Source organism: Pseudopodoces humilis, chromosome 12 (genome assembly GCF_049639895.1).
Source record: "Pseudopodoces humilis isolate 2021_Gansu_Grassland_sample_001 chromosome 12, ASM4963989v1, whole genome shotgun sequence".
NCBI lineage: Eukaryota > Metazoa > Chordata > Aves > Passeriformes > Paridae > Pseudopodoces > Pseudopodoces humilis.
The window spans coordinates 7,073,046-7,099,956 of NC_142211.1; positions in this window are offsets into that span (position 1 = coordinate 7,073,046).

The following is a 26,911-nucleotide window of genomic DNA, read 5'->3' on the forward strand; positions in this document are numbered from 1 at the left end:
TGGGGAGCGGGGTGTGGGACCACAGAAAAATAATTGTGGGGAACACATGCCTAACAAGATCTGGCAACAGCAAAAATGATCCAGACTTGTAACTGCTGAAGCTTTTCATTTCAGAACAGAACGTTGGACAGTCATTGGAGCAGAACTGCAGGACAATTCACAAGACATGGCAGAACTAGATAACTAGGTATTTTGTTACTGGGGACACAGCACACAAACCTATGGAGAATGAGGGGGTTCCCATGACAATTAAGGAAGACCTAACACACCTCACTCTCCTGGCGCGTTACCCTCAGCCACCCTTCTATTTGACCAAAGGGCAGATAATAGCCCAGGTGATCCCTATTCCAGCAGAGGTCCCAGTAGATGACAAAGCACCAGGAGTTTACTGGGCAGAAGTGGTTGGCTAGGATAAACCCATTATGGGGAGCAACCTGACTCACGGATCAGAGCATGTCCATGTGGAAGGGTTGATTGACACTGGGGCAGATGTGACTATCATACCTGAAAGGGTGTGGCCTTCACATTGGGAATTGCAACCCATGGCGGGCAAAATACAGGGTGTTGGAGGAGTAAAATTGGAAAAGATCTCTAAGAGCATTGTTCAAATCGAGGGCCCAGATGGAAGACTGGCCAATGTCCGTCCGTTTGTCACTGACTATAAGTGCCCCCTGTGAGGGAGAGACACCATGTCCCAGTGGAGAGTTAAACTAACCATTCTAGAGAACCCCCAGGATTTTTGATGGAGGCCACTGTAGAGCGTCCTACTCAAAAGTTAACGTGGCTGGATGACAATCCAGTGTGGGTGAGCCAGTGGCCTCTCAGTAAACAGAAGCTCAGGGCCCTGGAAAATCTGGTAAATGAACAATTATCAAAGGGACACATAGTAGAAATAACCAGCCCTTGGAATTCCACAGTATTTGTAATAAAAAAGCCAGGTAAGGGTAAGTGGCACCTCCTTCAGGATCTGAGAGGAATAAGCAACAAAACTGTAGACATGGGGTCTCTCCAACCGGGAATGCCCTCCCCGATAATGCCTACACAAAATTGGCAATTGTCAGTGCTAGACATTAAAGACGATTTCTTCCAAATTTCCCTGCACCCAGAAGATGCACCACGGTTTGCTTTTTCCATTCCCACAGTCAACCGGGAAACCCCAATGAAGCGATACCACTGGAGAGTATTACCTCAGGGGATGAAGGCTAGTCACTTTATCTGCCAGTGGTATGTGGCGTCATTGTTATCCCCCTTTCGGGCTGAAAAAAGAGAAGGCATAACTTTACACTATATGGATGATGTGTTACTGTGCTGTCCCAATGACACTATACTGCAACACATACTTGACCTAGTGGTTAAAGTTTTAACCTCTGGTGGATTCTAACTGCAAGAGGACAAAGTTCAAATGATGCCACCTTGGAAATGCCTGGGCCTGGAGATCACCGGCGAACCGCTGTTCCACAGAAACTGGAAATCATTAGCAATCCAAAAACCCTAGGGTATGTCCATTCCCTCTGCGGGTCCTTGAACTGGGTCAGACCCTGGCTAGGTCTCACTAATGAAGACCTGAGTCCCCTGCTCAATTTATTGAAAGGGGAGAGAGAGTTACTGTCTCCCAGGGAACTGACTCGAGAAGCAAAAACCACTATTGAAAAAGCACAAAAGGCCTTGACAGAAAGACAGGCACATCACTTCAAGCTTGAGCTGCCTTATAAACTTATTGTCCTGGGGAAATTACCACAATTACATGGGGTGATATTCCAATGGACCGAGGGGCAGAGAGATCCACTCTTAATCATAGAGTGGGTCTTCCTCTCCCATCAACTACCCAAAACCACCACCAAGCCACAAGAGCTGATGGCTCAGCTGATCCAAAAGGCCAGGGTAAGGCTGCGAGAACTGGCAGGATGTGACCTTATGTGTATTCACTTTCCAGTCAGACTCTCTGGAGAAGGCAAACACTCCCCATAGAAACTGACCAAAGAGATGTTTGAGCACCTGCTGCAGAGCATTGCTGACCTTCAGTTAGCTCTGCACAGCTACAGTGGGCAAATATCGGTCCATGCACCATCGCACAAATTGTTTCATGAGGAATTCCACCTCATTCCTCTTGAGAAAAGGAGCCTAACCCACTCAAAGCGCTTACAGTGTTCACTGATGCATCTGGAGTATCCCATAAGTCGGTGATGACTTGGAGAGATCCTCAGACTCAGCAGTGGGAATCTGATGTTGAGTTTGTGGAGGGGTCACCCAAGATAGCTGAACTGGCTGCAGCCGTGAGAGCCTTTGAGAAGTTTTCAGAACTGATAAATTTGGTTACCGACTCAGCCTATGTCACACAGGTTGTGTCCAGAGCAGAGCAGGCAGTTCTCAAAGTCATAGAGAACAAACATCTCTTTAGGTTACTCTCAAAACTGTTTTATTTGGTTTCAACTTCAGAGCATCCTTTCTATGTGATGTTTGTGAAGCCACACACCGATTTACCAGGTGAAATCACTGAGGGTAACCAGAAAGCTGATTCCCTTGCTGCCCCAGCCGAAAAGGTACGTCTTCCAGATGTGTTCCAACCAGCTAAGCTGAGTCATTAGCAATACCATCAAAATGTACCAGGACTGATTTATCAGTTCCAGCTGACACGGCATCTAGCTAAAGCCATGGTTGCCATCTGTCCCAGTAGCCATCTCCAAGCTCTGCCATCGCTGGGTGTTGGTGGTCAGTCCCCAAGGCCTTGAGAGCTGTGAAGTGTGGCAGACATCACACACATTCCCAGTTTTGGTCATCTTAAGTATGTACATGTGAGCATTGACACATACTTGGGTTCAGTGTATGCCTCTGCTCATGCAGGAGAAAAATCTGTACATGCCAAACAATGCTTAATGCAAGCCTTTCAGTGCTGGGGATCCCTAGGGAAATCAAAACTGATAATGGCCCAGCGTATCAATCCAAAGAGTTCCTAGAATTTGTCCAGCAGTGGGGAGTGGAACACAAAACCGGCATCCCCCACTCCCCTACAGGTCAAGCTGTGATTGAGCGTACCCATCAGACACTCAAAAAAGTCCCAGCCAGGCAAAGTAGTGGAACAGTGTGGATGTCTCCACAACAGAAGCTCTGTAAAGCTATGTTTACCATCAATTTCCTGAACTGTTCATTTGAAAACATGAGTCCCCCAGTGATAGTAAATACATTTAAAATCATAGAAAATTTGGCAAGTTAGAAAGAAATTTAGCCTTGGCAAGCCCTGGGAAAAGTGTTAAAAGTTGGCACTGGGAAATGTTAGGCATTGTGCTTGCTATGATCATGTGAAACTGCACCTGTGTTATTGAGAGACCGCCAGTTTATTCACCAGCCTTCACAGAAGTAAACGTGAACACCATTTATTTCTATCTTTAGCACACCTTTTATAGGGTTTTACAGGGTCCGCGGGCAGATCAAGCTACTATTGCCTAACACACACCGGTTTACATTTTTTCTCCTGCACATAAGGATATTGTTTTGCTTTACTCTCTCTTCTGCAGGAAGGTTTCAAGGACTTTAGCCTTTAATATCACGACTTATTTCAAAGGCTGGTTTGTGCATACAGGCCTTTACTAATATATAAAATATATCAACACTGTTGTCAGTATATGATAAATGATACTGTTGTTAGATGTGATTAGATATAATTATTGTTTAAAGAATCATGAGAAACTATGTTAGGGGTTCGAGGGGGATCACGAGAAATCCATGCTTTGGTAAAATCAATGTATACAATAGAACAATGTAAGTTTAATAATTAATATGTAAGTTATATAACGATAGAGTAAAAAAACATGTTCAGCTCAAAACCAAATTGGGTCAGATTTGGGTATGTGTACCTCTGACACCCAGAGCTCTTAATAAAGCACCTTCATATAATCATTCTGTGATTATGTGTTCCTGAACGCTAACACCAGTGGCTCGGCATTTTAACACTGGTGATCAAGTTTAGTTGTCACAGCGTCCTCCAGTTTTAATCAGAGACCCAGAAACCTAGCAGACCAAAGGCCCCTATGAACTTGTCACCTGGGGGCGTGGCTACGGGTGTGTATCTACCCCTATGGGCCCCTGATGGATACCTCAGAAATGAGTAAAGCCTTTTGTTCCCAAAAACCCCGCCCCAGCAAGAAAATAAGCAAGTGGTTGTTGCTTTCAAGAGAAGACACTGCAGGAAAGAACAAGAAGAAACCTTTCTAACTTCTGACCTATATATTTTGACTGTGAATATGTTTTTAAAAATGTTTGTTTCCTTTTTTTAGAGATAACCTACCTCCCACTCAAATCCACGATGAGCCTGTCAGGAAAATTAATCCACAAACACCAGAGGTTTACGTCCAAAAAGGAGACAGAGGAGTCCTTTTTCTTTATTCAAATAAAGGGAGAGGCCATGGGGCATTCCCCTGGGGTCTCTCCAATTTTTGGAGGGCACAGCCTCCTTTTTATCCTAATTCCCAGCCGCTTGTCCCTTCTCTCTTTCCCCATAGGCTGAGGTACTTGAGAGGTACAGGCTTCCCGGAACACCTGATACCGGCAGCGATACCTTCCCCCCCCACACCCCCAATGCATAATCCCTTCTTAACTTTTATGGAATTCATAGTGTTCTTTCAGTGCCTCTTTGATTTTCTACTGGAATCCATCCCATTGTTTCTGTCGTCTCTCACTGATAGCTACATCTTATCAACTGACCCACAGCTTGTTTGTAAAGACAAGCTCATCAGTCCTCTCAAGCCTTACCCCCACTGTCATCCTGCTCATGCTGGGCAGCCTGACAGCTGCCTGGATCATACCTCAGCCACAACAGAACATCTGGGTGACCCTGGCACAAACACTCCAACAAGAGAATATCTGCTTGTCCACTGCAGCAGCAAAAGGCCCTATGTCCACCTATCTGGTAGGAATCCCACTGCAAGCTGGAGATTCTCCAGTCATCTTCGACACCCCTGTTATAAATTTGTATTGTGATATTGGCTTTCGCAGATGAATATTATATGTTAAATACTTTTTAGCTATGTATGTACTTTTTTCTTGCTAACAAGTCTTAAGCTTAAAAGAATTTCCTAGGTACAAGGCAAGGAAACCCCAGAGGGCAAGGACAGTGGGGCCCAAACTCTTATCAAGAGAACAATAGAGGCCAAACTGTTATCAGCGGAAGATATGAAGCCCAGCTGTCCTCGGGGGAAGGATGACTGGCCCTGGACTGTTATCTGCCCTGACCATTTGCAAAAAGAAAGGAAACCAAACTCCAGAAAAATGCTGACCAGCAAGAATAATGATGACCAGCAAAAAATATATGCTGACCAGCAGAAAATAAAACTGTGAAGAGCATGATCCAAGAAGGCGGAACCAGGGAGGGGACATGCTTGAATATGCATTAACCCCTCACAGCAAGGAGGGGATAAAAAGGAGATCCCTGGGATACCAGGTGTGCTCTTGGCAGCGCGCCAAGGCACCTGGCCATTTTAACCCTTTGCTTTATTTCTTATGTCTTCTAATTGTCTTTTATTTATATTAAATTCTTTTTATAATTTATTAAGTGAATCTCGTTTTTAAGACCCCCAAACCTAACACAGATGCCAAAAGACACAGCACCCAGCAACATGAAAGCCGTAAGCAGTGAACTGTAGTATTCAAGAACCCTGTAGAAGAGTGGCTACCAAAACTGCCCAAAGCAGAAAAAGAACCCCAAGAATTAGAATTATTAGGTTCTTCCCCTGCACCTTTTTGTATCCACCTCACTTATAACTCACTGACAGATACAAAATTATACCACCACATAGTACAGTATCGAAACGAATTCAAACCAAGGCAATGGCGTAGTGTGCTAAGTCACATCACAGCAGATGATCCTCTCTTCTCACATCCAAGAACCCTCCCTAAAAGCATATTTCTTATTTTTGGAGATAGAGAATGGGCAGGGATCCCATCTCGCTTTCAAGGAAGACCGTGTACTTTTGGATGGCTGTCCTTGTTAGCTCTCAATCAAACCCAAATTAATAAATGGATTTGGAAAGAGAATTCAACCCACAAAGTTTACAAAAGAAACACTGACATTTTATAACCAAATTGTGATTCTGACATTTTTCATTGGGCAAAATCAAAAAGAATTGCTGCATCCATATTTTTTCCATGGGTTGCAGCTGCCAAAGCACTAGGTGAATTAGGACAATCAGAATGCTGGGTAGTTAAACAGGCCAACTTAACGTCCACTGCCCTCAGCTCCCTCCACAAAGATGAAGAAATTACCAGATAAGTGACCCTCTAAAACAGAGCGGCCATAGATTTCCTTTTGCTACTGCATGGACATGAATGCCAGGAATTTGAAGGACTTGGCTGTTTAAACTTGACCTCGAAAGCTCCCAACGTCCATGGATCCCTCTGAGAGATGAAGAACTTGATTGGACAAGTGAAACAAGAATCAGAGGACTGGTTTAGCGAGCTGTCTAAAGGCTGGGGACTCACAGGATGGTGGACCTCAATAATTAAAACAATCCTGTTGTTTTTTGTTTTGTTTTTGATTGTGTTGGCATTTGGAATTATCTGTTGTTTAATATTTAAAGCCCTTAGTAGTATAATTTCTACTACCTCAGAAGCTAACCACATGGAACTAGCCAACAGAAAAGAATCTAGCCGACCCACCAATTTTGAGTGGTGGACAAGCTCACGGTCTGAGTCAAAATAAGCCAAAGTATTTTTTTTTTTTTTGTATAACAGAAAAGGGTGAGGTGTTGTAGTGAATTTAAAAATTATGGTATGTCCCAATGGAAGAACTCACCCTTGGTTTTCTGTAATGTTAGTCCCTACCTAACTTCCCTTTCCCTTTCCCTATTCCATTGGCTATAACCCCCCTGTATTCCTGACCACCCCCTCCCCCTAGTTTAAGAGATAGCACCTGAGGCATCTCGGGCTCTTTCTGGCCCCGAGGCGATCCCCATACAATAAACCCGGGAACATGTCTTGCAAGTCTGAGCCTCCTGTGTCTAAGATACCTTAGGTCCATGTTGTATGTATTCTGGGACCCCTTCCCTCCCGTGTTCTGTGAAGAGCAGGCACGTGTCCATGGGGTGCAAGGATGAAGGGGTTCTCGGAATAATTACAACAAAGAAGAAAACCTCTGTTCTCAGAGATGGATACAAGAACTTTTGTTTTTATGCTAAAACAGCTCATCCTTAAAATAGCACCCCAATAAGTTGACATGGCCCATGAATGCAGCTGTGGGAAGGCTGCAAAAGATGGAAGGGACTTGACAATTGCAGATTTCCTGGTGGCTGCTATTTGTGGGAATTAAAAGCCTTGAGAGAACTGTTTCTTGTGGAGAAGTCTCCATGGCACGGCAAGAGAGACTCCTCTCCCTAGGAGAACTGAAGAAAAATTACTTTAGAGGTGGTAAACTGACTGAAAGTCACAGTTTTTTTCTCTTTATATTGTCAGTGGGAAAGAAAAGAGGGTGTCGGGGGAAGAGAAATGTTCTGAAGGTTTATTCTGATTTTTTTTTCCTTTTATCCTGTTAACAAAATTTTCTTTATACCCTTTAAAGTTTGAGCCTGCTTTGCTCTCCTCCTAAACCCATCTCACAGCAGAAACTGATTAAATAATTCTAGTGGGTGTATGAGCATTTGGCCAACATTAGACCCACTGCATTAAATTGGTGCATTGGCTAGGAAATTCAAATTGGCGAACTAAAGCTACTACATATGCCCAAATTTATGTAAATTTCCAGGTACCACCAGAACTCCCAGTCTTACAGCAGGGAATGGGATATACCCTTGCCTGTGGTTTTCTGCCTCAATTAAAGTTTCAGGTAGATAGATGTCTCAGTTTTAGAAGACAGGTGTTTGCTAGGGAGGGCAGGAGCCTCCCTTGGAATGAAAGAATGTAGACCCCCTCCCTCCGAATTATTATAATTCTGAAATCAAGGGGCTTTCAGGCAAAGATCTGGGGATAGGAATAACAGTTCTTTACTAGTATAACCAGGCAAACAAACAACAATAACTACAGCATTAGCAAGAAAACAGAACCAGGGGCCCCATGACAGCTTTCTCGCCTGAGACAGGATGGAGAAGAGGCTTTGTCTCACAAGCCCCCTCGGGCAGTTGGTCTCAGTGCTTCTGCAGGGCTCTAAGGAACAGTCGGCTGGAACAGCAGGGATGAGCTGAGATCTCGGGGCGGTGGCTGAGGTGGATCAGCAGCTCCGCGGCGGTGCCTGGCACTGCCACACGTCCCGGCAGGACAGGGTGTGTGAGGCCACCAACAAAGAGGGAAGAAGGAGAAGCAGCAGCAGCTCCGTCTGGGTGATGGTGAAATTCCCTTCACCCCACCACAACAGCTCTGCACCCAACGTGTTCTCCTCTGAAGCTGAAGGAAGCCCGCCAAACTGTCCCCACCCTCCTTTTTCCCTCCCCCCTTCCCCCCCCCCCTCCCCCCCCCCCCCCCCCCCCCCCCGCCTGGGCCTGGCCAAACTCTTTGTCTTTTGTCAAGCACCCACCAAGTACCCACAATTAGGTTGTCCCTGCAACTAATGGGTAAAAATTCCACGGGCAAGCCAGAAAAACAAAAAAAGGACACCTAACCCCCAACATTATCCACCCCGAATTTTTTCCCATACCAAAATGTTACATCAAATATTAAACCTTTAAATTATACACAAACACATACTACTTTAACTACATACATATGTACATGCAGATACAGATACAAACACAGTGTCATGGGTAGTTCACCCTAAAACAAGGTCCCCTTGATGTATGCTCCAGGTCTCTCCATCCTTTTGTTATAAATGCAAAGGCAAATTTGGGTTAAATAAAAGAACAATTTGTTATAAAACAATTTTTATAAAAAATAAACAATGAGGAAAAACCACAATAAAATAAACAGCGCAGCGCTGGGTGGACAGGGGTCTATACCCAAAGGTATAGGTGTTCCCAAATCCACGAAGGAGGGTAGACTGTCCGGGGTTTTTATAGGGATTTTGTGTCCTGAGGCCAAATTCCAGGCAGGCACCATTCACCAAGGGTCCTTGATTGTTGGATGAATTGATTTCCTGGCGTTGGAGAATAGAGTCAAATAGACGTCCGGGCAGCGTCTCCTCATATGTAAAGAAGTTCTGAGTGTTCCTTGATTTCATTTTGGTTCAGGCCATCTGGATGGGATGGTTGGATCCGGGTTGGAGCTGATGGATATCTCGGCTGGACTTTTTTTCCCTTTGTCTGCCTGATTGCTTCCCCAACAGTGGCCTGCAAGGTGGGGTGTTCAGGTCCGGTGATGAGTATCTTGTCCGAGCCCTTCCCTGTCAGCCTGATGGCCCGTGTCCTGTTCATTCTTTTCCGTTGATGGGCGCCGGCTAGGATCGTTATCTCTCGAGTGGGAATTCGCGACTAGATCTGGGAAGGACTTGTGGGCCACACTGTACTTTATATTTTATATTATTATCGCTACAAATATATTTATTTAGATCTCTACGAATTTTTATAAGTTCATTTATCACACTTTTGCATCACCCACCAAGCGCAACCCGGTCCCTGAGCAAAGACAACCCCACGGATGGGATTGTCTTTGCTGGAGGCAGAATCAACCCAAACAGTTTTTCCCAGCATACCTCTCATATGTACTACCGGAACCTTATCTCCATCTGTCGTTCTAAAGGGCTCAGATTGGGCAGGGCCTGCTCAGTTAGTGGAACCTCAGGTGTTCACCAACCATGTGGCTTTTGCTAAGTTAATCTTCCAGTTCTTGAAAGTTCCTCCACCCAGCGTCTTCAAGATTGTTTTAAGCAGGCCATTGCACCATTCAACTTTTCCAGCAGCGGGTGCATGATAAGGGATATGGTACACCCACTCAATGCCATGTTCCTTAGCCCAAGTGTTTATAAGGCTGTTCTTGAAATGAGTCCCATTGTCTGACTCAATCCTCTCAGGGGTACCATGCCTCCAAAGGACGTGCTTTTCAAGTCCCAGGATGGTGTTACGGGCAGTGGCATGAGGCGCAGGGTAAGTTTCCAACCATCCAGTGGTGGCTTCTACCATCGTGAGCATGTAGCGCTTGCCTTGGCGGGTTTGGGGCAGTGTGATGTAGTCAATCTGCCAGGCCTCCCCATACCTATATTTGGACCAACGCGCCCACCATACCATAGCGGCTTCAGCCACTTGGCCTGCTTGATCGTGGCACACGTCTCACAGTCATGGATGACCTGAGAAATACTGTCCATGGTTAGATTCACCCCTCGGTCTCATGCCCACTTATACATGGCATCTCTACCCTGATGACCTGAGGCATCATGGGCCCATCGAGCTAGGAACAACTCTCCCTTGTGTTACTAATCTAAGTCTATCTTTGACACTTCTATCTTTGCAGCCTGATCCACCTGCTCATTGTTTTGGTGCTCTTCATTAGCCCGACTCCTGGGAACATGGGCATCTACATGACGGACCCTCACAGACAGTTTCTCTACCCTGGTAGCAATGTCTTTCCACTCATCAGCAGCCCAGACTGGTTTTCTCCTACGCTGCCAATTGGCCTTTTTCTATCTTTCCAGCCATCCCCACAGAGCATTGGCTACCATCCATGAATCAGTGTAGAGGTAGAGCTTTGGCCACTTCTCTCTTTCAGCAATGTCCAGGGCCAGTTGAACAGCTTTGAGTTCAGCAAGTTAGCTTGATCCACCTTCTCCTTCAGTGTCCTCTGCGACCTGTCATGTGGGGCTCCATACGGCTGCTTTCCACTTCCGGTTCATTCCTATGATGCAACAGGAACCATCAGTGAACAGAGCACAGCATGTTTCTTCTGCTGGCAGTTGTTTGTATGGTGGAGCTTCTTCAGCTCGTGTCACTTGTTCTTGCTCCTCTGCTGGGGTTCAAAGCAAGGCTGGTACCCTGGCTGGAGCCAGCACGGCAGCTATCCTCAGCTGCTCGGTCCATATCCCACTGCATCAATGTGATGGATGGCAAGATATGGCGATTTATTGCAGGGAAACTTAACATTTTATAGCTTGGGGTCACTGTGTTACTCCCATCTACATACGTCACACCTGGGTGCTATTGGTTAATTACAAAAGGCCTAGCTATCCTAACAGAGGGGGGGTCTAATAGCTTCCCGTTACATCTCGGTATCTTCCGCTCCGCTATGCCCTAAACGACAACATATTCCCCTCTCTCTATGAATAATTAATTTGCTAAAATATAAGGTGTATTAGTCTTGAAAATGTATAATATAAAATTGTGTAAATTTTTCTAGTCGGCTCTTAAAAAAGGACACAAGCTTATTTAAAACACATGGTCTAAAGATTAGCACAAGTAAAATCATCACAACTGGTCTAATCAGGGTAGACACTAGGGTGGTTAGCCATGGAGATTGATCGAACCAGGATTGGAACCAGTTTTGCTGAGCTTCTCTCTCTGCTTTCCGTTGAGACAGCCTGTCTCATAGCTCTGCCATGGTGTCTCTCACTACTCCGGTGTGGTCAGCGTAGAAGCAGCATTCTTTGTTCAGGGCGATGCAGAGGCCTCCCTGCTGCATGAATAGAAGGTCAAGACCTCACTTGTTTTGCAAAACAACTTTAGAGAGTGAGGAGACTGATTTTTCTAGAAAGGATATGGATTTCTCAATTCTCTGTAGATCTTCATCTACAGTCATCTGTAGCTAAAACAGTCTCTGTTGTTGGGTCACAATGGCAGAGACACCTGTGGCAGCACCAGTTGCTCTCAGGTTAAGCAGCATCGCTATGGTTACACCTGTCACCAGTTCTCTTTTCTGAAGTCAGGTGAGTCTCTCCACTTGCAGGCTCAACTCTTCATCCAGGTGGTATAGGACTCTGGGGATGATAACAGCTAATACACAGAAGTCAACAGAGGAGTTAAAGCTTGGGTATAATTACAAGGGCTAGACTATTAGATCATGGGTTCTCAGCTTGTACCACAAGGTTGGGGCTCACTACTTCAGGTGTTATAACTATAAACAGCACAATTACTATAAACAGTTTACCATGTAAATAACACTATACTTGCAAACTCACAGCTAAAACTTTTAGCATTAAATGAACTTTCAAAGATGCTTACACTACCTCTTAAAGGAAAATACTTATACTTTATACTAACATAATAATTTCTACACAGGCTAAACACTTTACCTTAAACTATTATCTAACTACTTTTAACATATGTGTTCTGGTATATATGTAATCTAAGCGTAAAAACAATTTGCTAAAAGGATAAACACACAATTACAATTTGCTTTGTATATAGTTAGATGGAGTCTCTACACCTCTCAAATCTTCTACAGAATTTCTCTAACACGATTCAGTCTTGGAATGTTCACTGCTCCCGTGATGTCAGCTGGCAGTTGATTGGTGACTGAGGGCTTTGATGTTCAAGTTGTTCTTCAGATCCTTCTAAATCTTAAAACAAAGGATAACTGAAAAATTAATAGAGACACCACATCATGATAACAACATAAAATTTCTGTTGGCAACTGTCTGTGTAGTGTTCGGACACAACTGTGTCTTGACAGGTCCACTTTTGATCCATGTCTGGAGTACCAAGGCTGTGTGATGACATCTCTGTTCACTGGATCTCATGTGTTCAGAGGCAGACAGTCTGGTCAGATGGACAGGTGACCTTTCTGAACCTGCCAACAAAACACAGGCACTTCTCTCCTTGAAGTTAATGAATTACACTAATCAAATTGCTTTTAGGGTATCAATTTCCCCCGTTTTCTAAAAAATAAAAATGAGATGTATTTCTGTTCAACATTAACACAAAACTTTATATAAAATTAGTAAGAACTTATAACAGTTAAAAATCAATTAATATAAAAGTACTGTTAATTATTAAAACACTGCACCAGCATCTCATAGTTAACAAACAAACAAAACCAAAAATTATCAGTGAAGGATTGGACAATCAGTCCGGAAATGATTCTCCAAGCCCACTTCAAAATTGATCCAGCTGTCGTATTAATAGGGTCAAATTGTTGAGTTAAAAAGTAACTCAAATACTGATTTGGGACAGAAAACATCTGGATCTGTTGATAAACATTCTGTCCAGGTAAAGTTAAGACTTGGCCAGGGTCTTAGACTTTAAACTGGAAAGATGCCTCTTAACATATTTTTAAAACAAGGTTTTCAATAACAACAGCTATGAGATGCTTACAGCACAGCAAACTGTTAAAATGCATTTGTACAAAGCAAATGATTAAAAACTTCAGGTACCAGACTAATTAAATCATTCAGCAGTTGGTTTAATTTGAAGCTTCTTCTATTGGCAGCTGATCTTCAGCAATGCTACTTTTTTTTTTTTTTTTTTTTTTAAATTCTGGAAACACTGAAAAATAAGGAAGTTATAGCAAACAAAACTGCAAAAATTGCAACAACTGAATAGAACTCTCAATGAAGTCTAGGGTGTCACAGACTGCATTCATTTCTGTCCACAAGCAGGTGTTCATCAGTGTCCCATCACAGTTGTTTCAGTTGTAGCTGTCTTCATATCTCTAAAAAAATAACTATACTTTGCAATTTAGACAAGTGTTTCCAATAAAACATAAAACAATTCAAATTAAACAAAATTTAAACTTAACAAAAATTATTTATAACAAAAAGAAATAACAAAACTTAACTTTTAAAAGGCTATCTAAGTTATACAACTTAACGTAAAAACATTCAAGTGAACAGTAACATGGATTCACTATAAAAATTATAAAAATGTAACAAATACATCACAATTTTATGTTATCTAGCTTTGAGAATGACCCACAATAACTGCAAATGTTACTAAAAACACTCATTCACAACAAGAATTTGCCTAGTATATGTTCAAATTAGTTAAAATTTCAAAATGCAGCTTCTTTTAAAAAAGCCACAGCAACACAAGACTGGGCAAGTTGTCATTTAGCTTTTGTAGCACTTTTCAAAAACATCAAGCCTAATTTTTAAACTAAAATCCAAAATCCAAATTGATATATATGCAGTTATATGTTTTATATAACAAAAAGATTCACATTAGAATTTCTTTATTAAAACTGTCAAAAACTCAGCAAATGGATAATATATGATTACTAAAACAAAACAAAAATCTTTTAACTTTCTTGGGATACAGAAATACAGCATTTAAACTTTTTAATCTATTTTTAAAGACACTTCATTCAATAAAAACATTTTTAAATCTCAATCTTGATTATAACACTTTGCTAATTTACAAATAATACAATTTATAAAGCTTTTAATTTTTGAATTGTCTAATTAAAACTCTCTCTTTTTTATCCCTCTCCAAAATATCCAGCTTTTTGTTGTTTTTTGTTGTTTTATTGCTTTGCTTTCCGCGGTTTCATTGAAGTCGCTGTTACTTGTTTCACCGGTGGTTGCCATGGCAACAGCGTTCGGCCGTGTGTGTTTTCTAAACTCGTCCGCGCCGAGCTACTTTTTAAATCTGAGAAAAACTCTGAAAACTCCAACTGCATAAATTCATAATTACTTGAAACACAAAATTAACTCTAAAAGGGTACATAACCACCTTTTAAAAACTCAGTAAATTATGACTTTGTAACAAACTCTGTATTTTCCCGGCGCTTCTTCCCAGAGGTGGGGGGGGGGGGGGGTGTGAACCGCTCGTACATCGGTCGTAGTTAGAACTCAACTGGCTGGTTATTTCCTGTTTCCCGTGCCTTTTCTTGGGCCGTTCCTTCCCCCCTGGCTCTCCAAGACTTTCGTTCCACCCTCCACTCCGTCTTTTAACCCACCTTTCCCTCCGCCTTCTGCTTCTCCTTATCTCTTTGCATTCCAGTCTCTGTGTCTCTGTTCCCATTTGCCAAGTCTTATCTCTTTCACTTCTTCACATTCCTTTTCTCTCCCATCCCCCCCGACTGTGCCCACCTTCCAAAGCCAGCTTTAGTTCTTTGTTAGAGACATATTTTTCCCGCGCTACAACTTCTTTCTCTGCGCCATCTTTATGTCTTTGGGGGGATGCTTTCTTCTTATTCTTTCTGCCACACCTCTGGCTATTTCTATTAACTTTTCCCAAAAATCTTCTGCTCTTCGCTGTTTCTCTGAGAGCAGATAAGAATTTAGGGACTGAGGGGACTCCCAGCCCCCCTCCCGGCTCAGTTGAGCTTCTCCCGTCTGGGGGCTATAAAGCTCTGACCCTAACTTTCAGGGTAGCCAGCAAACAGTTCCTTGTCGTTTCCCAAATTTCTTCAGCAAAGATTTTAGCACATCTGTCCCACACCTTAGGGTGGATAAACTTTACAAACTCATTTACAACTTCAACAACCCAAATTCTTGCAATAACAAGCAAATTAGGTTTACAACTTAATTACAATCTAACCTTTTTGATGATTCCATCATCCTTCTGGGCCCAGGCTTTTCCCATCAAGAATAGACTCACTATCTTGACCGCTGCTCCTTGACTCAGGGTATCCTTGCTTTTTCATTTCTTCTCACGTTTCTTCCTGCTTTTTCTCCCGGGTTTCGTGCACCAGATGTTGGGGTTCAAAGCAAGGCTGGTACCCTGGCTGGAGCCAGCACGGCAGCTATCCTCAGCTGCTCGGTCCATATCCCACTGCATCAATGTGATGGATGGCAAGATATGGCGATTTATTGCAGGGAAACTTAACATTTTATAGCTTGGGGTCACTGTGTTACTCCCATCTACATACGTCACACCTGGGTGCTATTGGCTAATTACAAAAGGCCTAGCTTTCCTAACAGAGGGGGGGTCTAATAGCTTCCCGTTACATCTCGGTATCTTCCGCTCTGCTATGCCCTAAACTACAACACTCCTCTTCATCCGTGAGACCAAAGTTTTCACCTTCCAGCCAGTTTGTAATTATCTCTAAAATCCCAGGGCGATTTGGGTTTCCAATGCGGGCGCGCTGCGTGATGAGGGCAATCCACTTGCTCCATGTAGCATCAGTGGCATGGTGGGTAGCAGGAACCTTTCCTTTAAACATCCACCCCAGCACCAGTAGTCGGGGTGCTAGGAGGAGTTGTGCTTCTGTGCCAATCACCTCTGAGGCAGCTTGAACTCCTTCAAAGGCAGCTAAGATTTCCTTCTCTGTGGGAGCGTAGTTGGCTTCGGACCCTCTGTAGCTGCGGCTCCAGAATCTCAGTGGTAGGCCTCGCGTCTCTCCAGGCACTTTCTGCCAAAGGCTCCAGGACAAGCCATTGTTCCCGGCTGCATAGTAGAGCATGTTCTTCACATCTGGTCCTGTCCTGACTGGGCCAAGGACTACCGCATGAGCGATCTCCTGCTTGATTTGGGCAAAGGCTTTTTGTTGTTCAGGGCCCCAGTGGAAAGTGTTCTTTTTGCAGGTGATCAGGTAGAGAGGGCTCACAATCTGGCTGTACCCAGGAATGTGCATCCTCCAAAAACCTATGGCACCTAGGAAAGCTTGCGTTTCCTTCTTGCTGGTCGGTGGAGACATTGCAGTGATCTTATTGACGACCTCAGTAGGAATCTGACGCTGTCCATCTTGCCACTTTACCCCCAGGAACTGGATCTCTTGAGCAGGTCCTTTGACTTTGTTCTTCTTGATGGCGAAGCTGGCTTCTAGCAGATCCTGGATGATCTTTTCTCCTTTCTCAAATACTTCCACTGCCGTGTTCCCCCAGACAATGATGTCATCAATGTACTGCAGATGTTCTGGAGCCTCACCCTTTTCCAGGGCAGCCTGGATCAGTCCATGGCAGATGGTGGGGCTGTGCTTCCACCCCTGGGGCAGTCGGTTCCAAGTGTACTTCACTCCCCTCCATGTGAAGGCAAACTGAGGCCTGCATTCTGCTGCCAGGGGAATGGAGAAAAATGCATTGGCAATGTCAATAGTGGCGTACCACTTCGCTGCCTTGGACTCCAGCTCATACTGGAGCTCCAGCATGTCCAGCACGGCAGCGCTCAGAGGTGGAGTCACTTCATTCAATGCACGATAGTCCACAGTCAATCTCCATTCTCTGTCAGACTTGCGCACAGGCCAGATGGGGCTGTTGAAGGGTGAGTGGGTTTTGCTGACCACTCCTTGACTCTCTAGTTTTTGGATCATCCTGTGGATGGGGATCACAGCATCTCGATTTGTCCTATACTGCTGGCAGTGCACCGTCGAGGTGGCAACTGGTACTCGCTGTTCTTCTACTTTCAGAAGTCCTACTGCAGATGGGTTCTCTGATAGTCCTGGCAAGGTGTTCAATTGCTTAATGTCCTCTGCCTCCACAGCAGCTATTCCAAAAGCCCACCTGAGTCCCTTTGAGTCTTTGTAATAGCCATTCCGAAGGAAGTCTATGCCCAGAATACACGGGGCCTCTGGGCCAGTCACAATGGGATGTTACTGCCAGTCTTTCCCAGTCAGGCTCACCTCGGCTTCCAACAGAGTCAATTGCTGTGATCCCCCCGTCACCCCAGCAATGGAAACAGGTTCTGCCCCCACATGTCCTGATTGGATTAGGATACACTGTGCACCAGTATCAACTAAAGCTTCGTATTTTTGTGTCTCTAATGTGCCAGGCCATCGGATCCACACTGTCCAAAAGACCTGGTTTTCCCATGCCTCTTCCTGGCTAGAGGCAGGGCCCCTCTAGCACTGGTCATCCTCTCCTCCCTGAGCATACATGCTAGAGGTTCCTTCAAGGCGATCATCCTCCTTTCTGTAATATCTGGCAGTTTGGTCACGGGAGGTTGAGGCTACCTTCACTTTAGTGGAACCTTTCTGGTTAATGGTTCCCTCCCTGAGTTGACGCACTCGTGCTGCCAGGGCAGAAGTGGGTTTCCCAACCCACTTTCCCATGTCTTCCCCATGGTCACGTAGAAAGAACCACAGCTCAGTTCGTGAGGTGCACCCTCTCTCTCTAGCTAGGGGACTTTGGGCTTGGAGTTTTGGGCTTGTGACTCGAACTGGTGCCATATGGGAATTGCTCTTCCTCATCTCTTCCCTCATTTCCCTCATCTCCTCTTTGAATTCCTTAATCACAGCAGAAATCCGAGCCTGCTGCGGGTCATGGACCATACTCTAGAAATGTCTAAGCCTGGTGGCAACAGAACCCACTGTCTCTCCGCTGTTATCAGCGTTAATCAGTGCAATATAGGTGGCGTATTCACCTGGCCCTACATTTGCCAGACTCCAAAACATCTGCCTAGTGCACCTGACTTTGTCAGGGTCATTATCATGCTGTCCACCCCTCCCAAAAAGGACCTCTAATACCACCACTTCTCTCAGCTGTTGGATCCCTTCCTCAATGGTTTTCCAGCCCCTTCTATGATAGTGCTCTGAAGTAGCCCCCCTTTGTCCCTCCCGATTAATCCTGGATAGCTATGTCGAGGGGAAGGCGGGGAGGCTCTTCACGACCAAGATAAAGACCAAAGGGCTGCTTTTCCCTCTGGGATAACATCGGATGTTTTTTCAGGCTGGGATCCAGGAGGAAAAAGAGGGAGGAAACATTTCCTGGGTACTTTCAAACCTCGGGAGAGGGGCGAGGAGACATATAACACCAACCAATGGGATAACATTTCAGGGACAGGGAGGGGAAGGGAGGAACACGTCACAGCTGCAGGGAGGGTTTACACAGAAACTAAGGAATGCCCAGGAATGTGCACTACCACATCACTCTTCCATTTTCTCTCTGTGGACAAACATCTCTCTTACACTCATCAAAAGCCGCTCCCAGAGGGAAAGGGGCCCTGGCTCCCTTACGAATACCTGATTCACACCTGAGTCCTGGGTCAAGGGTCCCACATTCCTTGCATCACCACCATCCAGTTGCACGCCTGCACCCATAAGGGTCCCAGACCCTAAGTAACCAGGTTGTATAAGCTTCACACCCCCGCCTCGCAATGTCTTTTTGCAAATTACGGAGACAGTCATATGTCAGGGACTCTGTAATGATTTCAACTTCTGGCTCCTCTGTGGGTTGTGAGGGCCCTCCTTTCTTATCCTTATCAACAGGGTGCTGTGATTTCATCTTAGACTTCCTGGTTTCCACAGGGGCAACTGCTGCTGGCTGTGACTGCCCTTGTGGTTCAGCTGGAACCTGGACGGTTGTAACGTCTGTGGGTTCCACTGCTGCACCATCAGACTCTCCCTCTTCGAGGCAGGGGGAGGGTTTCCCAGCAGCTGAGGAAATGCACTCCTTTAGCATCTCACGCATCTCCCTCACCAGAACCCCCACCCACTGTGGGTGGTTCATTTCTGAGGTGGGCTGTGGGGCAGGGGCAGGCTCTGGAGCAGCACCCCCCATCTCTGGGGTTGTGCCAGGTTCTGGAGCAACACCCCCTGTCTCTGGGGATGTGCCAGGTTCTGGAGCAGCACCCCCTGTCTCTGGGGTTGTGCCAGGTTCTGGAGCAGCACCCCCTGTCTCTGGGGTTGTGCCAGGTTCTGGAGCAACACCCCCTGTCTCTGGGGATGTGCCGGGTTCTGGAGCAGCACCCCCTGTCTTTGGGGCTGTGCCAGGTTCTGGAGCAACACCTCCTGTCTCTGGGGCTGTGTAAGGTTCTGGAGTAGCATCCCTGTCTCTGGGGCTGTGCCAGGTTCTGGAGCAGCACCCCCTGTCTCTTTCCCTTTCTCTCTGAATGCTAAGTAGAACAGGCCTATCAGTACCACCAGCCACTGTATGATGTCATTAGCATTCAGAGAAGATTTTAACCCTTCGAAAACTGGTGGGGTAGGCCCAAGGAACTGGGTGAAAGTTTGGGAGAAAATTTTCCCAGCTGTCTTTTTCTCCCAGTAGGTACCATTATTAAAGTAACCCGAAAACCATCCAGTTAGTGTGTGATAGCTCTGAATCCATGAGCCCACCATCCAGAGGACGTTAAACATCCATGAATTCCTCACCTTATCAACCCACAAAACAAACTGGATAATAGCCACAGTAGCCTTAGTTATAGGACCCATATTTAGGTAAGGTGCAGCAAATGGGAGAAATATAGCGATGACCACATGCCCCGCGAACCTGGGTAGGCTAAACAACATGGTTCTACCTAACAAGGTTTCTAAATCCAGCACACCAGGGGCCCCGTGACAGCTTTCTCGGCTGAGACAGGATGGAGAAGAGGCTTTGTCTCACAAGCCCCCTCGGGCAGTTGGTCTCAGTGCTTCTGCAGGGCTCTAAGGAACAGTCGGCTGGAACAGCAGGGATGAGCTGAGATCTCGGGCCGGTGGCTGAGGTGGATCAGCAGCTCCGCGGCGGTGCCTGGCACTGCCACACGTCCCGGCAGGACAGGGTGTGTGAGGCCACCAACAAAGAGGGAAGAAGGAGAAGCAGCAGCAGCTCCGTCTGGGTGATGGTGAAATTCCCTTCACCCCACCACAACAGCTCTGCACCCAACGTGTTCTCCTCTGAAGCTGAAGGAAGCCCGCCAAACTGTCCCCACCCTCCTTTTTCCCTGCCCCCTTCCCCCCCCCCCCCCCCCCTCCCCCCCCCCCCCCCCCCCCCCGCCCCCCCCGCCTGGGCCTGGCCAAACTCTTTGTCTTTTGTCAAGCACCCACCAAGTACCCACAATTAGGTTGTCCCTGCAACTAATGGGTAAAAATTCCACGGGCAAGCCAGAAAAACAAAAAAAGGACACCTAACCCCCAACAACAGATAAAAGTTCCATTCTGTTATTTGTTGTTGTCTAGTGCCAGTTTGGGAAACTAATTTCCATGAGGGAAAAAACAAGCTAGTGCATATACCAAATATCAGAATGCCCTTTTCTGATTATTGATAACTGTAAGTACATGCCCATCTGGGCCAAAGTGACTGTTGGGGTTGTGCACATACAGTATCTGGGCTGGGTTACCACATCTCAGCACAGAGGTGGTGGTAGTAGTAAGTCAACAGCGTTAACTGGTTTGAAGTGTGACAAAGTATGTGGGGAAATGACAGAGCAGGGAGAGGAGAAGGTCCAATGACAGACAGCAGAGAGAAGTAATTTCTACATTTGAATTATGCATGCCTGTAATTCATTTTTATATAGTAGCCTGGTGTAATCATTTGTTGCATAGCTGGATAGACTACACCAATATAAACTTAGCCGAAGTGTGAATAGCTTTTTCTCAAAGTATTAATCTGTAACAGATCCATGTTTCCAACCCTTGTCATTACTGTTATACCCTTGGGGTTGACAAAATGTCCCACATTCTGAACATTTTATTTTGTGCACTGAAGAAATACCTGATGCTCAGCAATTTACTCACTGTCCTCACAAGAGCCTGGAGTTTGCTCTCCAGGATAATGGAAGTTCTCCCTTTCTTCAAAGCAGTTACGCAGATACTTGTGATGCCTTAAAGGACCCAAAAATAAAACAACACACTTTCAAGACAATATCAGTATAGGAGGTAATGTAAAGGCTGGTCTTTATTGGAGGCCTCCAGGGGAAGATATGGAAAAATGCCCACCCATATTGTACTATATTAGGAACGGCGAAGCAGTATGACATGATTCTCTCAGCTGCGTTGTCCAAGAGAGCAAAGTTTATTACTCTTAATCTTCTTTTATGCACATGTTCGAGAAGGTCTGAGAGGTAAAACTCTCATTGGTCATTAAAGCAACACATCCCCATAAGTGAAACACCACCCCTTGACTAAACAACACCTGCAGATTGTTGTCCTTTACCAAGGACTGTTTGGTTTCTTTCTTATGCTCTCAGGCCAGACTGAGAAGCCTGTGTGACTTAGTTTCACACAGGCTCTGTTCCCTGCTTGCTTTTTGCATTTAGCATCCACACACCTGTGCAGGGGGTGTATACAATTTTATAAGTTTAGCAAATTAGCATAACTGACAAAAATCACCAATTAGAGGTATAAGTGATGAGGAAATTCCCCTTTGGTTCAACCCTTTTCTAAATCCTCCCCTCTTAGATAGGAACTAAACTTTGTTTATGAAAATGTGTCTCAAAGAGCTGGTTTCAACCTTGGCTTCCAGAAAGAACTAAGATAGGATAGAAGCCTTTGACCCTCCAGCTTGGAGCCTCTGGAATGTGTTTTGTCTTTCTGCCTATCAGAGTAAGGAAAAATACTGGAGCTAGCTACAGATACAATAATAAGCTACAGAGCTGCAAATAGATGTGTAAATATAAAGAATATATAAAAGAAAAAAAGGCAAAAATCAATTCAGCTTCACTTGCATGGTCCTTACAAAGGCACTGTATAACAGATCAACAAAGCCCTACAATGGAAGAAGGCTCAGAGAAGGCAGCTCAGTGAAAATGCAGACAGGGAATATGCTCATGAAGCTCAGAGAAGAATGCTGGAACTGACTGACTGTTGCAAACTAATCTTATCTCAATGAAAAGGGGACTGGACAGTGGACTTGTGTGTTAGGTTTGCATAGCAAGGTTTTGGTAGCGGGTAGGCTACAGGGGTGGCTTCTGTAAGAAGCTTCCAGAAGCTTCCCCTGTGTCCAATAGAGCCAATGCTATCTGGCTCCAAGATGGACCTGCTACTGGTAGGTGAATTAGGGAGTGAAGTTGAGCCCAGGGAGAAGGAAGGGGTGAGGGGAAGGTGTTTTTAAGATTTAGGCTTATTTCTCATTATTCTACTCTGATTTGATTGGTGATAAATTAAACTAATTTCCCCAACTTGAGTCTGTTTTGCCCATGATGGTAATTCGTGAATGACCCCTTCCTGTACTTATTTTGACCCAGGAACCTTTTGTTATATTTTGTCTCTTTTGTCTTGCTGAGGAGGGGGAGCAATAAAGCAGCTTTGGTAGGCACCTGGTGCTCATCCAGGATCAACCCATCGCAGCTTTATTTTAGATAAAGGGTTGTATCAATTGAGTGGGTCAACTGAATGTTTAAATGGTTTTCCCTAAGTTGATCAAAAGAGTTTGAATGTCTTCTTGAGACAGAGACTAGCATGGGGCAAGTGTATATGTGGCTCAGCACAACAGTGTATAAAATCTGAATAACCAACAAAACAAACTTTGAAGAGAGCAATGGGATTGAGCTGACTTCAGTATATTCCTTCCCCACAAGCAGGGATGCCCATCATTATGACATAGTGCATAGTGACACCAGTAATGGGAATTATGTTTGCATTGTGATCCAACTGTATGTTGCAATTGCTGTATTGTATTAACTATATTTGTCTTGTGATTTCAGAATGTTGCTATATCACCCTGCTAAATCAAAATCCTATGTAACGTCAAATATCTACAAATAAGTAAATTTGGAATAAACCAATAAGCCTCCTTGTGTTGAAAATCTAAAAGAACCTTGTCAGGGAGTACTGGGCTCTTGACACATTGTGACTTTTTTTTCCTTTTTCTTCTCATTTTCCCCATGATGTGGCAAGAAGTTTAAGGAACATTATTTTGTTTCCTTCTTCAGCTATCATAATGACTCATATAGTCCCTGTGTCTATAGATGTTGTTTTTTCATGCCCTACAATGAAATGTTTGCAACCCTTTTCCTTTTGATGACAAAATATTATGCTAAGTAGTAATCTGTCATCTACTTCTTTGGCCAGTAGTCCTGAAGAAGTGTTTTTGCACAACACTTGGTGGTGTGCAACTGTTGGGCCATATCCTATGTACGGTCCGTTGCATGTTCAGAGCCCTTCTGCACATGCACAGTTCTGATATGTCTGGGATGTGATGGGTTTGCTGTGTAGATGTGCTAAATTTGGTGTGGGGCATTTTAGAAATACTGCTTTCAGACCTGTAAGCATTGGCAGGTCTACCAGGGACATGTGACTAGTATGGATAGGAAATGAAACACATGAACCAAATTAAGTGCCAAACTGCTCAGGAAGTCCTTCCCAAAGAATAGGAAGTCAGAAAAAAAAATACCAGGAATACTTCATGGATGAACAAAGAGGTACTAGCCAAACTCAAACACAAAAAGGAAGCAAACTGAAGATGGAAGCAGGGACAGGTAACACAGGAGGAATCCTTTCACATATTTGTACACACTGATAAGAACTCTCCCTGAGTCTTCTTTTCTCTAAGTGTCCTGGGTAACCCAAAGTATTATTGTATTCCATATCTCTTTGCCCAAAACTGTTACTGTCTCTTTAAGACCTGCTGGCCAGAAACCGAACAAGGAGTCTAGAGGGTGCCTGGGCTTTTAAAAGCTGGGGTCTCTCAGGCAGAGCTCTCTTGCTTCTTGGCTCTTGCACCTTCCCTTTCATTCTTGTAGGGAGAGAACTGAGGCAGCAGGGGTGGAGGCTTTCCCTTTGGTGTTCTTCTGTTTCTCTCTGGCTCTGGACTGGCACCAATAGCAACCCAAGAAGCTGCATTTTGCAATCAAAAACTGTTTCATAGTGAATTTTGCAACACCTGTCTACAGAGCAAAGACAGCTGGTTGGAGTCTGGACACCATTCTTTGATGCTCGAGAGTCCGTTTTCTTCCTCTCCCCATTGGAACAGGGACCCAAGATAGCAGCACCAACACCAGTGGCTTGGAGGCTGCAGTGCTGACACCTGTCGTCATGGCAGCTAGCTTATACCTGCCAAATAAATTTGGCCATATCAGAATCCCAAACTCAACCAGCCTAGAAGTAAAACAAGTCCCTGGATGGGGCAGGGATGGGTTGGACTCAGACCCAAGCAGGGATCTCAGCCAGTCATGTTCAATCCAGAAAACAGACATATCATTGGTCAGGGAGCTGGGCAGTGCTGAAACCTCAACCAATGAATCCTCTAGACCCAGGAGTTTTGAATGGACTATATAAGTAAGTTCTGAACAATAAACCAGGCTGTTTTGTCTGATGAGCAAGAGGACTCGAGTCATGGATTTCTGTCTCCCCCCCCATGACTGGCACGTAACAGACACCAGTTGGATCCAGCTGCCAGTGTGCCAGCCACCTTTGCTGACAGAGCTGCTGCTGCTGGAGAGATAAGAAAAGGGCTGCTGCCATCTTTGTCTCTCCACACACGGTTGTCTGTGGACGGTGCAATCTTGAGGGGAGGGTTTGTGTCCTATTTTTCCTTTGTCTCTCGGAACCTGCAGAGGTCTTCAGAGGCCATAATCTTGGGGGAGAGGTTACTCCGCCATTTTGATTTTCTCTTTGTTCCTGGGTAGTCGGTGAGATTTCATCAACTTTGTAACTAGTGACTATTACTGTTATTTTTTGCCTGTTGCTGTTTCTTTTTAAAGTAAACTTATTTTTTCACTTATATCTACTCATATTCATCTCTCCTTATTGGTGGAAAGACATTGGTTAAAGCTAAAGGGGACGTAACTCATTTTGGAGTGTCTGCCTCTTAAATTGTCTTAAACCAATACACTAGTCTTAACAGTCCCTTAACAGACTTGTCTCATAGGAGAGAAGCTCCAGTCCCTTCATCAACTTCATAGCCCTTTTCTGGAGTCTCTCTGGTATGTCCATGTATCTCCTCTACTGAGTCCAAAACTGGACACAGTACTCCAAGTGTAGCCTCACTAGTGCTGAGTAGAGGGGAAGGATCAACTCCTGATCCGCTGGCAATACTTTGTCTAATGCAGCTGAGGATACCATCAACCTTCTTTGTCTCAAGGGCACATTGTTGGCTCATGTTCAATTTGTTATCCACCAGGACCCCCCAGGTGTGTTACGTGCAGTCATGGGTTGGAAACAGATTCATGACTCAAGTCCAATGATCATGAGACAAACAGCCAAGAGTTTATTATGGCAGCTCCTTTTATAGGGGGTTCAAAATTCTCAGGCTTGGACAGGTGATTGGTTGGGATCCCTGCACCACCCAGATCCTTAGCCAGTGATGTGTCTGCATTCAGGACTGAACAGGGTTGGCTGAGGGTCCCCTGTATAGGTTTCAATCCAACCTATCTGTGACTTGTCCAGGGACTTATTTTACTTCTAGGCTGGTTGAGTTTGGGTGTCTGATATGGTCAAATTTATCTGGCAGCTACAAACCAGCTGCACCGACACAGGTGCTTTTCTACAAAGCTGTTTTTCAGCCAGACAGCCCTCAGCATATATTGGTGCACAGGATTGTTTCTCCCCAGGGTCAGGATTTGGCATTTCCTTTTTCTGAACTTCCTGAGGTTCTTGTCAGCCCATTTCTCCAGCCTGTCCAGGGCCCTCTGGATGGCAGCCCGACCCTCTAGTGTATTACCCACTCTTCCCAGTTTTGTGTCATCTGCAAGCTTGCTAAGGGTACACTCTGTCCCATCATCCAGACAAGTAATGAAAATGTTGAACAGGATTGAACTCAGTAGTGACCCCTGAGGTACACCACTAATTACTGGCCTCCAACTAGACTATGTGCCACTGATCCTCTGGGCCTGAACATTAGGTCAGTTTTCAATCCACCTTACTGTTGCCAGATGAAGAATTGTTTTGCACCTGGTGGGTTAATACAATGATCATTTTGCAAAATCATTAGGCTATGGAACTGCACAATCAGAAGTATGATAAACATTAACCAAGGAATAAGAAACTATATTCCATTGATCTAAGGACTTGAAAATTAACAAACTAGGCCAGTTATGCCTACTTTTCTTCTCATTTGGAAAGTAACGCCATTGGGCAATCAGACATGACTGTGGGGTTACCAACCACCAGAGACCACCAAAGAGACCCCTGGGACAGAAGAATGCATGCACTGATGTTAATGACTTCAGGGAATTTATTATATTGTTGCTCTGTACCGGGAACGGCGAAAGTAACGACACAGACTCTCTTCTGGGTAGCACAAGAGAGCAAGTTCTATTATTCCAGATCTTTTTTTATAGACAAGTCTGAGAAGGTCCAGAAAGGTAAAACTCTCATTGGTCATTAAATTAACACATCACCATCAGTGGTCAGTTGGGTACACCACCCCTTGACCTTTTCTTGCTAGGAAACAAGGTGACAAGCAACACTTGCAAGGTTGCCTTCTATCTCTAAGGACTGTTTTGATTCCTCCTTATGATTTTCCAGGTATGGTAGTTTGGCATTTAGAGAAAAAAGTGGGAAATATCCACGGAAGTGACTCCTCTGAGAGAGGCTGCTGGGAGTTTCTTCTCTGCTT